General features: G+C 40.1%; 1 long non-coding RNA gene across 2 annotated transcripts in view; it reads left to right on the top strand.

Annotated features, from left to right (window-relative positions):
- The window catches only part of LOC147601613 (uncharacterized), a 50,260-nt gene that overhangs the window by 10,803 nt on the left and 24,838 nt on the right, over positions 1 to 14,619 (top strand). Inside the window, exon 3 of one of the 2 annotated variants that reach the window (XR_015257909.1) lies at positions 9,912 to 10,005. The exons of the other annotated variant lie outside the window; for it this stretch is intronic. This is a non-coding gene — a long non-coding RNA (uncharacterized LOC147601613). The remainder of the gene's footprint in view (positions 1 to 9,911; positions 10,006 to 14,619) is intronic. 2 annotated transcript variants of the gene reach the window in all.

Raw genomic sequence — 14,619 nt, forward strand, 5'->3', positions numbered from 1 at the left:
TAACATGGAAAAAATGCTTATGGGGTATGGAATATTATTAACATGAGCTGGAAATTTCATATGGAGACTGTCCATAATAAAATATCAGCTACATTAAGCAAATAAAAAATGGCAATTTCCCTAACTGCATCCAACGCAGAGGAATTGTCTACTAGACTTCAGTGTGACAGAGGAATCAGAGAATTAAAATTAATTGCTTATATGCACATAGCTACAAGTTGATTATATTTGTTATGAGCAAATCCAATATTTATATTTATGTTTGTTGCTATAAGACAGTCAGCTTTTACAAAGTGGACAGTGAGTGTGAACCAGATATTTGGAGAATGTATTAAAGGAAATAATTGATTGACAGCTTAATATCTGCTAAACACGCTGTAGGGGACATATCAAAAATGTCACAATCAAGGAAAAATCTCCTACATTTTTGTTGAAAATAATAAAATGCATTTGTATGTGAAGGCAGCTACTAAAAAACAAAACAAAAGGGAGGTGCAGGGGAAAAGGTAGCAATTAATGTAAATTAGAAGCTGCAAATTATACAGCATTGATAAAAAAAAGTCAAATTTCACAGAAAGAAAAGAGATAGGGACAATATGAAGACATTTTGAAATTATATTATGAACAAAAAATCCTAACAATTGCCTTAATCTATTATTAAATGAAAATTACTAGGAATTTTTGTAATAACATTTTTTTAAAAAGGCATTCTCAAATGCTTTTCTTCTGTATTTTGGGAAAAAATCAAGTGATGTATTCACATCAGATGATTATGATGAAGCTCTATTACAGTAGTAGTGCAGGAGAACGTTAAATAGCAGCTAATAAAACTAGACATTTTTAAAATCAGTAGACCTGAATAATTTGCATGGAGGTATTTTAATACATTTGGCAGAGAACTTGTCTGCACGGTTAGTGAGGATTTTTAGTACGTCTTGGAGGACTACGGAGGTTCAAGAGAACTATGCAAAAATTTTAGTGAATAGTTAAAAAGAATAAATGTGATGAACTAAATGTCTGTAGGCACTTCAACCTTACATTGATCTCAAGCAAAATAAGGAACAGCTTCTAGGAATATTAGTTCATTTTAACCAAAGCAGTGAGAACAGAAGTTTATGGAAAATTATTTTGCCAAAGCTAACTAGATATCATTTAATAAGAGTATATATTTGGTAGCATAAAGGTAATTTTAGTAGTATTAAGTAAGCAGAGGAATATTGGAAAGTCTTTTAGTTGTTAATCATAATATTTTGGTGAAGAAAAAATTTATTAAAATCAATATTGTACCTATTAAATAGAGTCAAATCTCAGTCTCAAGCATGTAGTAAGTGGGGAAAAATAATCAGTGGTGTTTATTTTAACAGTGACCCACAAATGCATGGCCCTGTGATATTTTTTTTCTATCTGTGACTCTTTCATCAATGATAAGAAAACATATTTAGAAAGTTTTCATTTGAAATGATTGGAAGATTAGTAAACAAAGAGTGAGCCAAGTCACTGTGGAACCCAGATTGCTCAGGAAACTGGCCACAGTTAAACAAACTGTAAGTTTCGGTCCAGACAAGCATAAGTCATTGCTCTAATAACAAAGGCTGAACGTCACTGCTACAAGGTAGGAACCCTGCCCGCAGACTGAAGTCAGTCTGAAAAAGCCTGGAGAGGAGATAATCAGCCGGGAAGAGCTGTGACTACAAGAGGGTAGACACGGATCCGTTACAACCCATGGGCACATCACCAGAGAAATATACAATATGGTTGTGTTACCTCTGTCCTTGGCACGGGTGCAACCAGTTCTGGAAATACTATGTCCACAATTCAAGAGAGATTGTTGAAAAATTGGAAAAGGTTCAGAGGAAAGGAACGAGAATGATGAAAGGTTTGGAAAACATTCCTTGTAATGAAAGACTGAAGGAGCTCAATCTATTTAGGTTATCAGAGAGATGTTTAAAAGGCTACTTGATCACAGCTTATAAATAACTATGTGAGAAACAGAAATTTGATAACACTAGAGTTTTCGCTCCAGTGACAAAGGTATAACAGAAGCCAGTAGTTAGAAGATGTAGTTGGAGAAACACACTGGAAGGTTTAAATCAAGATCAAATACTTTTCTCCATTAAAATCTATGCTACCGTTCACAAAAAGAAAAAAAAAAAAAAAAAGAAAAAGAAAAAAGAGTAATTCAGAAAAGTTCTGGTGCCCCTTACACGGGGGAGAAGACTGAATAGATGACCATAATAGCCTTTTAGTTTTTTAGGCCATGAATCTACAGCTTCAATTGCAGGCTTCCCTGCTCCGTATTTTCTTACGCCATCGCTGGGCAGACCCAACCAGTGCGAAGTTAATCGGAACCAGGTGGAGCCTGTTTTTTTGCAGCACAAGGGAGCTTCCCCCTGAAGCTACATTGGATAAGACCAGGATTTGACCGGACCGAAGGAATTAATACAGTGTGAAGAGCACATGTCTATCATATTGACACTTATCGTTTCTAATTATCGCAAAGTGTATGATTCTATGATATTTGAATGAATATAAACCACTGTCTTGAGGGGTGAAATATGGTAAATTTTATGACAGAGTGATTTTAACCCACACGCACACCTTATCAGCTCCAGAGAAATAAAAGGAAGTAAAAAATTACACACAAACACACAGAGCACTGTTTAAGTGAGGCAGAGTGCAGGAGAGAGAGCTAACTCATTTCGCGTGATTTTTGTGCTCTTGAGAGTAGCGTAGGTCCGAAAACTTTCCTTCAGCCACAGAAGTTTCTGAATTAATATTGCCGTTAGGAGAGACTGCAGGAGGAGGTGGAGCAACAAAGGAAAGAGAAATGCTAACGGAAAAAACACATATAAACAACATACCATATGTAGGACACTCACCATATGCCAACCTCACTTTTTTCCCCTCTCTCTAATGTGGTCCAGTAATTCCAGTCATCTAAAGGGTTATTCATACTGTCTATTTCAGGCATCTGATCTGGGTGCTTGGAATTGCAGCGAACCCCCCTTGCCTACAGCCCCCGGGCACCTCTGTCTCTCTGCCAGCTATGCAGGGAAGTACAAACACCTAGGTTTAGTTCTTCAAACTGTGCCGAAGTTAGATATCTAAGTTAGCCTAAAGCTGTTGTATAAATACCACTCTTTCCTATTAAATTTAAAAGAAAAAAAATCATTGCTGTGGAAAAAATTAGTTGTTTAAATTACAGGGATATAAAAGTGCATAAAAGTTTACAAATTCAAGGCCAGCTCCTTAGCTGGTACAGTTCATGTACTGGGATTCAAATAAACAGACTGATTCCCATTTGCCCCGGCAGAAGTGCAGCCTTCAAGCTGGTTTTACAAACCAAGTCAGCCACCTGATTCTGCCAGGTAAAGCACATACATTTTCATAAAATACAGAAAAGAACATTTTACAATGTAAGTCCATTGAGAAATAACCTCTGAGGGAGGAGAAAAAAAAAAACCAAAAAGAAAAAGTTGTGTTGGAAGTGGCAGCTACTGCAGTCTGCAGAAAGCACGTCTCTCATAAAAGCAGAGAAGAACTGGTGAGAGATCAGCATCAGGCTCTGTAACGATTGAAAATAATGATTTTTTTTCTGAGGAAGTCTCTTACTTCTCTTCCTAAATAAACTCTAATTTTATTTAAAAATAATTCTAAATGCTTTGCTGCCTCATATTAGCTAATAGCTTTACTATATACTTCACTTTTATCATGTGGTACTGCAGTAAGCAAAGCATGCAGATCTCAGCTGGGTACAAAGCTAGACGCTTCTCAACAGCAGAAAGGCAACTTTGCATAAATATTGTGGAAAGACAGTGAAGAGAGAAGAGGAAATTCTGTATCTTTACTGCAAGGTTTTTAATGCTAATATATATCAAAATGCTCTGTATGCTCCTGGAACCCTTCTGTTAAAATGTCTCTAACTCTAGGGACACATTGTATGAGGCAGTTATGCACCATTTAAATGTGAAAAATGCACACTTTACTTGGAAAAAGATGTGTGATGTGAAGTGTTTTTAAGAATAATTGAATGATTTTGTGATTCATTAAATGCTTTTTCCTCAGCAAGCAAGTAATGGCTTTTCCACTAAGCACCCAAAGGGTGAAAAGTCAAACAGTTAGAAGGAGTAAAGTGTCCTGAGGAAAAGGATCATTTACAAAGCTTTTTGTTTTATTCTTTATCTCTTTTTTGTTCCAAGAGGAACAGAACAATGAGGGAGGGGAAAAAAAAGTGAGTAACTGCATGTAGGAAATTAAAAAGATTGAATGCTGGGGACAAAAGGATATGTGGCAGTTGTCTATTCCTTGGTTTAAGAGGAAATAGAGAAAAATTGTGGCACCTAAGGTTTATTGAATATGGCTTCACGTACATATCCCTGCTGAGACCATGGGATCAGTTCTTTTATGGGAGAGAAAAAAAAAGAGCTGTTTTCATATACCCAATATATCTTTAAGCCAAAGTGTAAATCTTCTGTTTCTTTCCCTTTCTTTAAAAAAAAAAAAAAAATTCTAGGGAAACAATACACACCTTGACTCCTGCAGAAAAGATCTCTGGCAAAATCACAAGACGCCTGCTTAAGTAATACCCAAAAGGTAACTCCATGCATTCCACTGGCCAGAAATAATTCACAGCACGATGAATCCACAAGAAAGTCAATAGGATATTATAACGCTCTTAGGGGAGCTGTAGCTGTAAGAGCAATGCAAGGCAATGCCTTAGCATGAGCTATCACTTTATATATGTGCTGTATACATGAGCATGAATTATATGACAACATTTGACACACTATGGCTTTTGATCTACTGTGACTTATGACCTCTGTCCTATTGTGACCTTTATGCCTAAACCTGTAGAGAATAGTTCAAACAATAGAATATACATGATAAATGACACTTAGATAGGATAAAAGGGTATACGGACTACAAACGCTCATGCTCAGGGCAATTGCTAGCCAAAAACTGCCAAAGATTAGGAAGATACTGCCCCTGGGATATGATATTACGAATTTTCTTGCACCTTCCTCTGAGGCATCTGGAGCCAAGGATACTAGCCTAGATGGACCACCGGCCTGATTAGGTGTGGCAGTTCTAATATTTCTGTGAGCATATGCTAGTGTGGAAAAATACAGCTTATATGGTTAATAGAAAGTTCTACATAAGACAGGAAGGAATCTTTGACCAGTGATAAAATCCTTGTGAGCTGTCAGCTGAAAAGCCAGTTGAACTTTGTATAGATTCTGTTTCCACCCAGATCAACTGTGATTTCCAGCTGATTTCAGTGGCAGCAGAAAGAAAAGTGTAAAGAAGCCCCACACACTCTCTTATATGGGTGAGCACTTAGACTCCCCAAGCAACTATGCTTTATTTTTAATTTTAAAATATTATAATCCCTGTAGATCTGAGGTCTCATGAGATTTTCTGATAGCCAGGCTTGGCATTTATCTTCCCTCCACAGGAGGGAGAATTTAAAGACAGCCTTTTACAGCTCATCTTTATCAGCAGCTGCTCTGTTTTTCAACAGCTCCTATTTGGTTAGCCTGTTCCAGCAGCTTCCAGCTGCAATCTTGGACTCCAAAGACTGGCTTCCTGATCATCAGCTACCTGGCTCCACAGAACAGTCCAGGGATCAGGCATTCAAATGCAATTAAATTGCTCTCCAGAAGAAAGCTGGAGAGCAAGAAGTAGTGTTGGCATGCTGCAGAGAAGCAGAAAGACAAAGAATCAACTGACAGTCTATATAGCATAAGACTGGAGTCTTTGGCTAAAATGTGGAATTATACTGCATCTTGGAAAAATGTATGGACAAAAAAAGCAGCTATGGAATGAAGGTATCCATAAGGCCTTGGCTGGAAAAGTTTTCAGCATTTTTCAACAGCTGGATATAGACACATTAGTGAAACTTTGATCATAAATCATATTTTCAATATTATTGTCACAACCTTAAGATCTGAAACTTACTATCTTTTCATAAAACATAGAAGCAATGGTTTGCCTGTGCCAGGTGTAAATGTCTATTTATTAAATTAAGCCTATTTAAAAAAAAAAAACAAACAGAAAACCATTTCTTGGCTAGACTTTGAGTTTTGCTAAAACCATATTTATTTCAGTACAGCCCTCATTGACTAGTTAAAGCAAAACAAGTCACTGAAACCGCACCAGGTTTTATATTTGTTTGAAAGAAATCTATTTCAAAATCAAGGAAAAATATGCTGATCTGGCTAGGCACTGTCTCCCCTGTTAGCCTGATTCTCAGCACTGTGGGAACTCTGCTCTTGCATCACTTCAAGGAAAGGGCTAAAACCTGCGAATGAGAGTCCAGCATTCCCAGGGCGCAGCTGCTACCTGCGTTGCTGCCCTCTTGACTGGCTGTAGACTGGGAAGTAGCTCTGGAGAAGTACAAGGAATTTTCATTGAAGAAAAAGCAGTGTAGGACAGAAAGATAATGTATTAAGCAAGACCTAAAGATTGGCAAGCCACCCCTTCTGGTGGAAAATTTACACATGCGCAAGCTATTACTACTATCTCCTTCATACTACAAAATATACAACCCCCAGCTCAAACAAGCCTCGGGTGGTACCTGCCATCTATGCATGCCTTCATACACAGATATTCCTGATGTGCTGTTCTTGGTATGCTGGGGGTGTGACGTGAAATGGTGTTTGAAAGCGAGATGTCGCAAAGAACCAGTTGGATGGACTGGCTTTTGCTGTTGCTCTCTCACTACCACTGCTGTTATGAGGGATAGACACAGAGCTTGCCAACTTCCTCTGTCTTAAAACCAGTGAAAGCAATATTACAGAAGCTAGACAGACTGTAAATAAAGCTTGTTTGGGAATTTGTTAAATTTTTCCTGAAATATTTCTGTTCACAGAAGTAGAACTAGGTATTGTTGTGCTGGCTGAACAATACAGCAGCAGTAGTGGTGAAAAGATTAGGCATCCTGAACTGAGATTCACCTCACATAACTTAAGCCATTTGTAGCCTAAATGGCAATATGCAAACTTACAGTTGGACGAAGCAGATACTTTCAAGCACAACTCATCTGACTTACTGCAGATATCTACTTTATATAAGGTTGAGCCACTCCCTAGGCTCCGCTGACTCAATCTCCAAACAGCCCTTGGTAGCAGAAGGAGAGGCCAGTTAAGAGGCCGGTTGTTTCCACTCCATTTGAGGAATACTGCTGTCACCAGAGTCCCCAGAAAAGACAACACTTCTCTCACTATTACACTACCATAAACCAAATCTATAAATACGTGGATTGTCATTACATCCTATCGATAATCTAGCTAAGGGATTGAACTGTACTATTATCTCAATATATTAAAAAGCACACGGGTTGTAAAATAATAAGCTGTCAGCAGTACATGCCAATCTATTTAGCATGAACTGAGACAGAGAAGCATTACAGAGAGAAAGTTGACACCGGTGGAGTTTCTATTCCCCCTACGACACTGAGCACGAACCTTGCCTCCAGACCCTTTGTCTTCACACTTCTCTGACATTGTTCCTTTCCCTGTGTTCCTTTTGTCTCTCTGCTTGTCAAACTGTTCCTCAGACACCTGGGCTTTTCTGATAGATTTCCTAACCAGTGCTTTGGAACTATGCATTTTTGATCTCACAGATGTATTAACTGAGACATCGTATTTAGTTTAAAGAAAAAAAAAGTCAAAATTTAGTACATATTCAGAGCAGAATCAAATACTATAATCTGTTTCCTGGAAAGCAGTTATGCTGTGCAAATAGAGAATTTATTTTTTCAAGACAAACCAGAAAAAAAAAAACCTGAAAAAAACCATTTATTCTAGTAAAATCAAAATACAGGGGTTTTTTTTTGTTTTCTCTTGCCTGACGTGATGCAATGTACACAGCATTCCATTGATGCAAAATAGTTTATTTTCATGGATATGTAAAAAGAAGCTGAAGAAACAAGGGGTATGATTCATAAAACTGAAGGAGGACCCACACTCTTACACAGAATCAGGGCTGCCATTCATGCCAGGCGAGAAGCGTGTTTGATTCCCTTTTCATCATGTTAACAGGAGCTAAACTTGTTTTAGCCCTCTTCAGTCCCTCCTCTTAAAAATGCCTTTGTACTGGCAGACAAGAAATGACCTAGGGAGTTCCTTAAACGAGCATAAGGGTAAAGATAAAGCTTACTTGTTTTTGACGAGATCCTTCACTAAAACCTCTTTAAAAACCTAAACAACCTTGTGATAAGAGAGAATGTCTTCACATCCTAAAAGGACAAGACAGAATTAAATTGTTAATTTTCAAATTAGAAGGAGGTCCCTGAAGAAAAAGGCAATATGATAGAGGTCTGTGAAATCATGAGTGGTATGAAAAGGGTAAATACGGAATAACTTTTTCTCCTCCAATTTAGGAACTAGTGGGAATCAAATGAAGGTAGAAGGTACCAGCTCCAAAATGATCAGAGAAAGTTCTTTCAAACAAATGGAGCAACAGAAGTTGTGGATGCTGTACGTTTTTCAAGGTCACCAGCTGAACTCAAGGCAATAACCAATGACTATTGAACATGAGACAACACTTTGAATTTAAAAGTTCCTGAACCACAAACTGTTGGAGATATAGTGTAGTTTGGGGAAATGTCAAACATGTGCCTGCTCGTTTGGCTTTTTCCTTCACTTTTCCTTTAACATCTACCTGTGACTGTTTGTTTTCAGCAGTGTGTTACTGACCTGTATGATCTCTGGTAGGATCCAGTACCATTCCTCCCAGGGCAGTGCCTAGCCTCAGGAGCTTACTGTTTCTGGCTCACACTGTTACACTCAGTACAGACCACAGAATGTTCAGGAAACTTGACTGAAGATGTAACACCAGGATAAAAAAAAAAAATGAAAGAGCAATAAAGAGTTAAGGTAGGGTTGGTTTTCCTCTTCTCTGTACAAAATAATGAATGGAAGTTCCTGACTGGCTCTTTATGAATGTGCAGAGAGTCCTTAACAGCACATCACTATCTGCAGGCAAGTATTGTCTTTGCCATGGACACAGTCAGACCAGGATTGACATGTTTGGATCTGGAGGAGTAATTAGATCAGGCATTTTACAGGTGAACACTGATGTACTGCTTGTACGGCCACTTCAAATCCAGAAGCAGTGTTAGCTCATTTCCATAATGCTGCACGCCCAGGGCAACTCAAATGTCTCAGACATATTTCTGTTATGAGAGTACCCATAAAATATAGCAAAAAAAGAGTATACATACATACTGAGTCTGGTCCACACAGAGCATAGCTGAGGCCGAAGTGGAGATAACAGTGCTGTAGGACCGACAGCCTCAAAAGGCTCACCTTCTAAACACACACAGCAAGTAATGTCCCGGGGATGGTGCTGCACCCCAGAGTAACGAGCCCCACTTTGGGGTAGCGCACTGGAGAGCACCAGCTCCACAGGAGGTACCTCTGTCACAAGTTTTATTACCATGGCTAGGATCCAGTCAGGCTTGGGCTGTCTTCACAGCTATCCACTTGATCTTGGCCATAACATGATTCCTGACACCATTTATGTAGGTTTCTGAATAATTTTGAATATTCCAGCCCTTTTAATCACAGATTATAGGAAGTTGTTGTTTTAGCGTTCTCATTTTTCTTGGTCTCATTTATCTTTGAATGCTGATAATCCAAAATTTGTAACAACACCTCAGAAGTAATTTTATATACAAACTTGTTTTAATATAGATATTTCTAAGAGCAGTTGAAACAGGGTTTGTTTTTTTAAATTTTTTTAAAAAGCAGTTCTGCTTGTTTGACCAGCGTAGCTGCTCCTAAGCTCACATGTGGGCAAAGGGCAGAGTGCCACAAGCACCACATTTTATGCTACGTAAATGCTCGTAAAATGGAGAAAGTAGAAGTGATGAATTAAGTGAGCAGCTTCTGTTATGATTCTTTTAGGTTTTAAGGGTAAAAAACTGAGAATGAATCTCCTTGGAGAGGAAGGAGAGAGAGTGGTACATCTAAAGGACGCAATCTATCATTCTAAACATTGGTAAGTGACATTTCCTTAGGCAGCTGAAGGCTAAATATGTCTGTTTTTTTCAACTTGTGCTGGTAGAAGAAAGAAGGAGTCTTATGCTCTCATTTTCAAAAAGGATATCCATAATTCAGTGAGCATAATTTGGTACACAAGGTACCAGCAGAGTTGTATTTAGCATACTTAGCTGCATAGCATTTTCCTGTGCGGCTATTTTGTGAGGAAAGGAATTTGCTTGTTTTCATGTGTGTTTTTAGTGGTTTTTAGTTAAGATGCCTGCGATGTGTTAGAAAGCATCATGTGCATAGAGGAACTGCAGCCCTTCCTGTAAATTCAGCAAACTGGTATTTGCTGAAAGCAACCTCTGAATGATTTACCTTTTTCACAAAGAGAGGTGAAGAGTAAGAGAGGGGTGGGAAAACAACAGATTTTTTAAATTATATTAACACTCACTACCTGCAAAAGCATTTGTAGAGAGTTACCCAAATCTCCTGTGGGCATTTCAGCATAAGTCCAATACAGAAATACACCAGAAAGGAATGCCTCATTGATTGGGCTACAGGCCAATCTCAGCTACAACTGTATGGTATCATAAAACACCTTGGCCCCTTCCACAAGAAGAAATAATCAAGTCTCCATGATACTGTATTCCTGAGGAATGTGGTTTTTTTCCAGATAATTTTCATTTTCTGAGTCACTGTTAATTTTCTTTAGGCCTGCGTACAGTTCCCATTCCTGTTACAAAGGGCAACACCTTAAGAAAGTACTGAGATGGTCAGAAAGTAACAGGAAAAGAATGCTAAAAGCAATTACTTCCTCCAAAAGACACCTGCAGTTGCTTGGGTGTTTTAAAAATATGACAGGTTAGATTCAACCAGGAGGCTCAGGGAGCCAACCAACACTCTCTCCTTGGTTTCCTCTCCAGTGTGGAGCCAGGAGATGCCTAGACAAGCCCGCCAGCAGCTTACACCACTGCTCTGCTCTGTCCTCTTCAAGACTCTGTCCAACTGGGAATGAATATAGTGTCTTGTTACTAAAGTTATTGCTTTAAGACTCACCACCATTGACAAGTCAGTAAAAATCCCTCCCTATGACTTATTCTAACCACACAAATTTATCAGAAAAAAAAAGACCTATATATTGCTATATAAAGTTGTTCCAGCAATTATTTTAATTAAGTTATTAAGAATGGGCACAGTATTATCTTCCATGTTATTAGAATGAACAGTAGTAGTCCAATGCTTACAAAGATTTACATTTGTGTTGGAATAATATTCATGAATTGGGAATTAAAAACCTCATTCAAACGTGCCTTCACACAGTGGGCCAAATAAAGCAAAGTTGTTCAACAAGGGACTTCTGTGTTAGAGACCTTGAAAATAATGACTTAACAGTATGCTAACTTGTTGAAAAGAATCTCATCAGAGGTCTGTCCAGCTATGACATGTTATGGATTTACTTTGGACAGAGCCAATGGGCTGAGGTATGCCATCGAGATGGAGGAATACAACTTGAAAGATATATATGTCTGTTTTAAGTAGGAATGTTCATTCATTAGCTCACTGCTTCATTCACTAAGCCATGCGCAAACTGCTGCACAAATCAATGATTCAATACAGATGCCTTGAATACACCACAGAGCAGTAAGTAAAGAGCAAGGTACTTGCCATTATGACTCTCCTGGTGAGACAAGGAAGCAATTTCTTCATGGCTGCGCTGGGAGACAGAAGCCTTGAAATAGAAGAATACAGGCTGTACTGGGCAAAGTATTCTTTAACCAAAAGTGATCTATACATTAGTATGCTCACAATCCTCCCTCACATCTTGAATGTTATGAATTTATTTTCAGGGAGCAAGGGATAGAAGACATGAGTTGTTTTGAGATCCAGGCTGAGCAAAACTGTCCAGAACAGCAGCTCCAGGGGCCACTGAAATAATATACAAGCTTTCGTGTTGCAAAGTATGCTAAAATGGGTCATATAGCTTATTTCCAGATGTTCCCCCTCCACCGAGTATTTTCTAATGATAGCAGAGGGTTGACCCTTGGCTGGACGCCAGGTGCCCACCAAAGATCCCTTCATCAACTGGAGATGGGAGAGAAAATACAACAAAAGGCTCATGAGTCGAGACAAGGACAGGGAGAGATCATTCACTAATTGCAGTCATTCAGGAACAGACTGCTCCAGCGCGAGTCCCCCACGCAGTCACAATCCCTGCCAGCAAACCTGCCTTAGCGCGGGCTCCTCTCTACAGAGCCACAGGGCCTGCCAGGAGCCTGCTCCAGCACAGGCTTTCCACCAGGCCACAGCCTCCTTTAGGCATCCACCTGCCCCAGCATGGGGTCCTCCACGGGCTGCAGGTGGATCTCCGCTCCTCCATGGGCCTCCATGGGCTGCAGGGGAACAGCCTGCCTCACCATGGTCATCACCACAGGCTGCAGGGGAATCTCTGCTCCAGCTCCTGGAGCTCCTCCGCCTTCTTCACTGACCTCAGTGTCTACAGAGTTGTTCTTCTCACACATTCTCACTCCTCTCTCCACTGCTGCCTTTTTCCTCTTCTTAACTATGTTTTCCCACAGGCACTACCACAGTCGCCGATGGGCTTGGCCTTGGCCAAGCGACAGGTCCGTCTTGGAGCCAGCTGGCATTGGCTCTATTGGACATAGGGGACGCTTCTACCAGCTTCTCAAAGAAGCCACCGCTATAGCCCCCCAGCTACCTAAACCTTGCCACGCAAACCCAATACAATGATATAGATTAAATCCTTAAAGACTTTCTCTATGATGCCAAATCTCTTCAGAAATAAGCAAAACCTGTGCAGAATAATTTACTGGGATGTAAAAACAGAAGAAGTAAACAAACAAATAAACAAACAAAATCACATGTTCCCTGAATTTAGAACTGAAATTACAAAATTTTCACTGTTAATAAAGTAATTTATCAAAGTTCACACAAAGCCTTTCCCCCCCCCACTCCCTGGAAGTTTCCAAGCTCAAGAAATATTCTAAATAGAGGATAAAGTTTAACAAATACCAAGCACTGGCAGAAGAAGCATGAGAGGAAGCAGAGAAAAGACCAAGTGATGTAAATAATAAAAGCTCTCAGTAGAGAATTGCGAAGTGGTTGCCTATTTGAAGAAGCTTTCCATTTTAACACTATCTTTCTGTTGAAGTTGTAAAGCATCTGTAACTAAGACTGTTAAGAAGTCATTTTGGTAACCAGCCCAAGAAGGACATACATCTTTTAATAAGAAAGCTTGGAACATAAAAAGGGGCCTATTCTCAAAATGAAGCAGAGCATAAAAACATATATATTTTTGGTCACTAGAGAAGTCTGCCTGTTACAGTGAAAATGAAAGATCAGTGCATTAGATTAGGTAACATTATATACAGACTTGAGCCAACAGAGTTGCATTTTGGCCCATATGTATAGAACACAAAATACAATGCGCATTTGCATCTCTGGGACTTCCCAAAGATTACTCTATGATGCTAGAGGACTTCTGTTTGTTACATGAATCATAGAATCATAGAATCATAGAATGGTTAGGGTTGGAAGGGACCTTCAAAGGTCATCTAGTCCAACCCCCCTGCAAGGAGCAGGGACATCCCTGACTAGATCAGGTTGCTCAGAGCCTCATCCAGCCTAGCCTTGAACGTTTCCAGAGATGGGGCTTCCACCACCTTTCTGGGCAACCTGTTCCAGTGTTCTATAACTCGCATCATAAAAATTTTTTTCCTAATTTCTAATCTAAATCTACCCCCCTCTATTTTAAAACCATTACCCCTCGTCCTATTGCAACAGGCCCTACTAAACAGCCTTTCCCCATCTTTCTTGTAGGCCCCCTTGAGGTACTGGAAGACCGCTATCAGGTCTCCCTGGAGCCTCCTCTTCTCCAGGCTGAACAGCCCCAACTCTCTCAGCCTGTCCTCATAGGAAAGGTGCTCCAGCCCTCTTATCATCTTCGTGGCCCTCCTCTGGACCTTCTCCAGCTGGTCCATGTCCTTCTTGTGTTGGGGGCTCCAGAACTGGACACAGGACTCCAGGTGGGGTCTCACCAGGGCAGAGTAGAAGGGGAGAATCACCTCCCTTGACCTGCTGGCCACGCTTCTCTTGATGCAGCCCAGGATGCGGTTGGCCTTCTGGGCCGCAAGGGTGCATTGCCTGCTCATGTTAAGCTTCTCATCCACCAGCACTCCCAAGTCCTTCTCCTCAGGGCTGCTCTCAATCCATTCTCTGCCCAGCCTGTATTTGTGCCTGGGATTGCCATGACCCAGGTGCAGGACCTTGCACTTGGCCTGGTTGAATTTCATGAGGTTGGCACAGGCCCACCTCTCCAGCCTGTCAAGGTCCCTCTGGATGGCTTCCCTCCCTTCCAGCGTGTCGACGGCACCACACAACTTGGTGTCGTCGGCGAACTTGCTGAGGGTGCACTCTATAATGTGTCATTGCAGCTATATAGCACTTTCTCATCACAGACCTTAACCCTTATCTTAGGGAAAAAAACAAACAAAAGAACCCCAAAGTCTTAATGCCTTTAGCCTTTCCTTGCAAAATATTGTAGCCATAAATACAGTCATTTAACAATGGAGTAGAATGAAGTGCCAGTGGAGAACCTGATTTAAGGAGG

This window comes from Chlamydotis macqueenii, chromosome 2, assembly GCF_036417535.1.
Source record: "Chlamydotis macqueenii isolate bChlMac1 chromosome 2, bChlMac1.mat, whole genome shotgun sequence".
In the NCBI taxonomy this organism is placed as follows: domain Eukaryota; kingdom Metazoa; phylum Chordata; class Aves; order Otidiformes; family Otididae; genus Chlamydotis; species Chlamydotis macqueenii.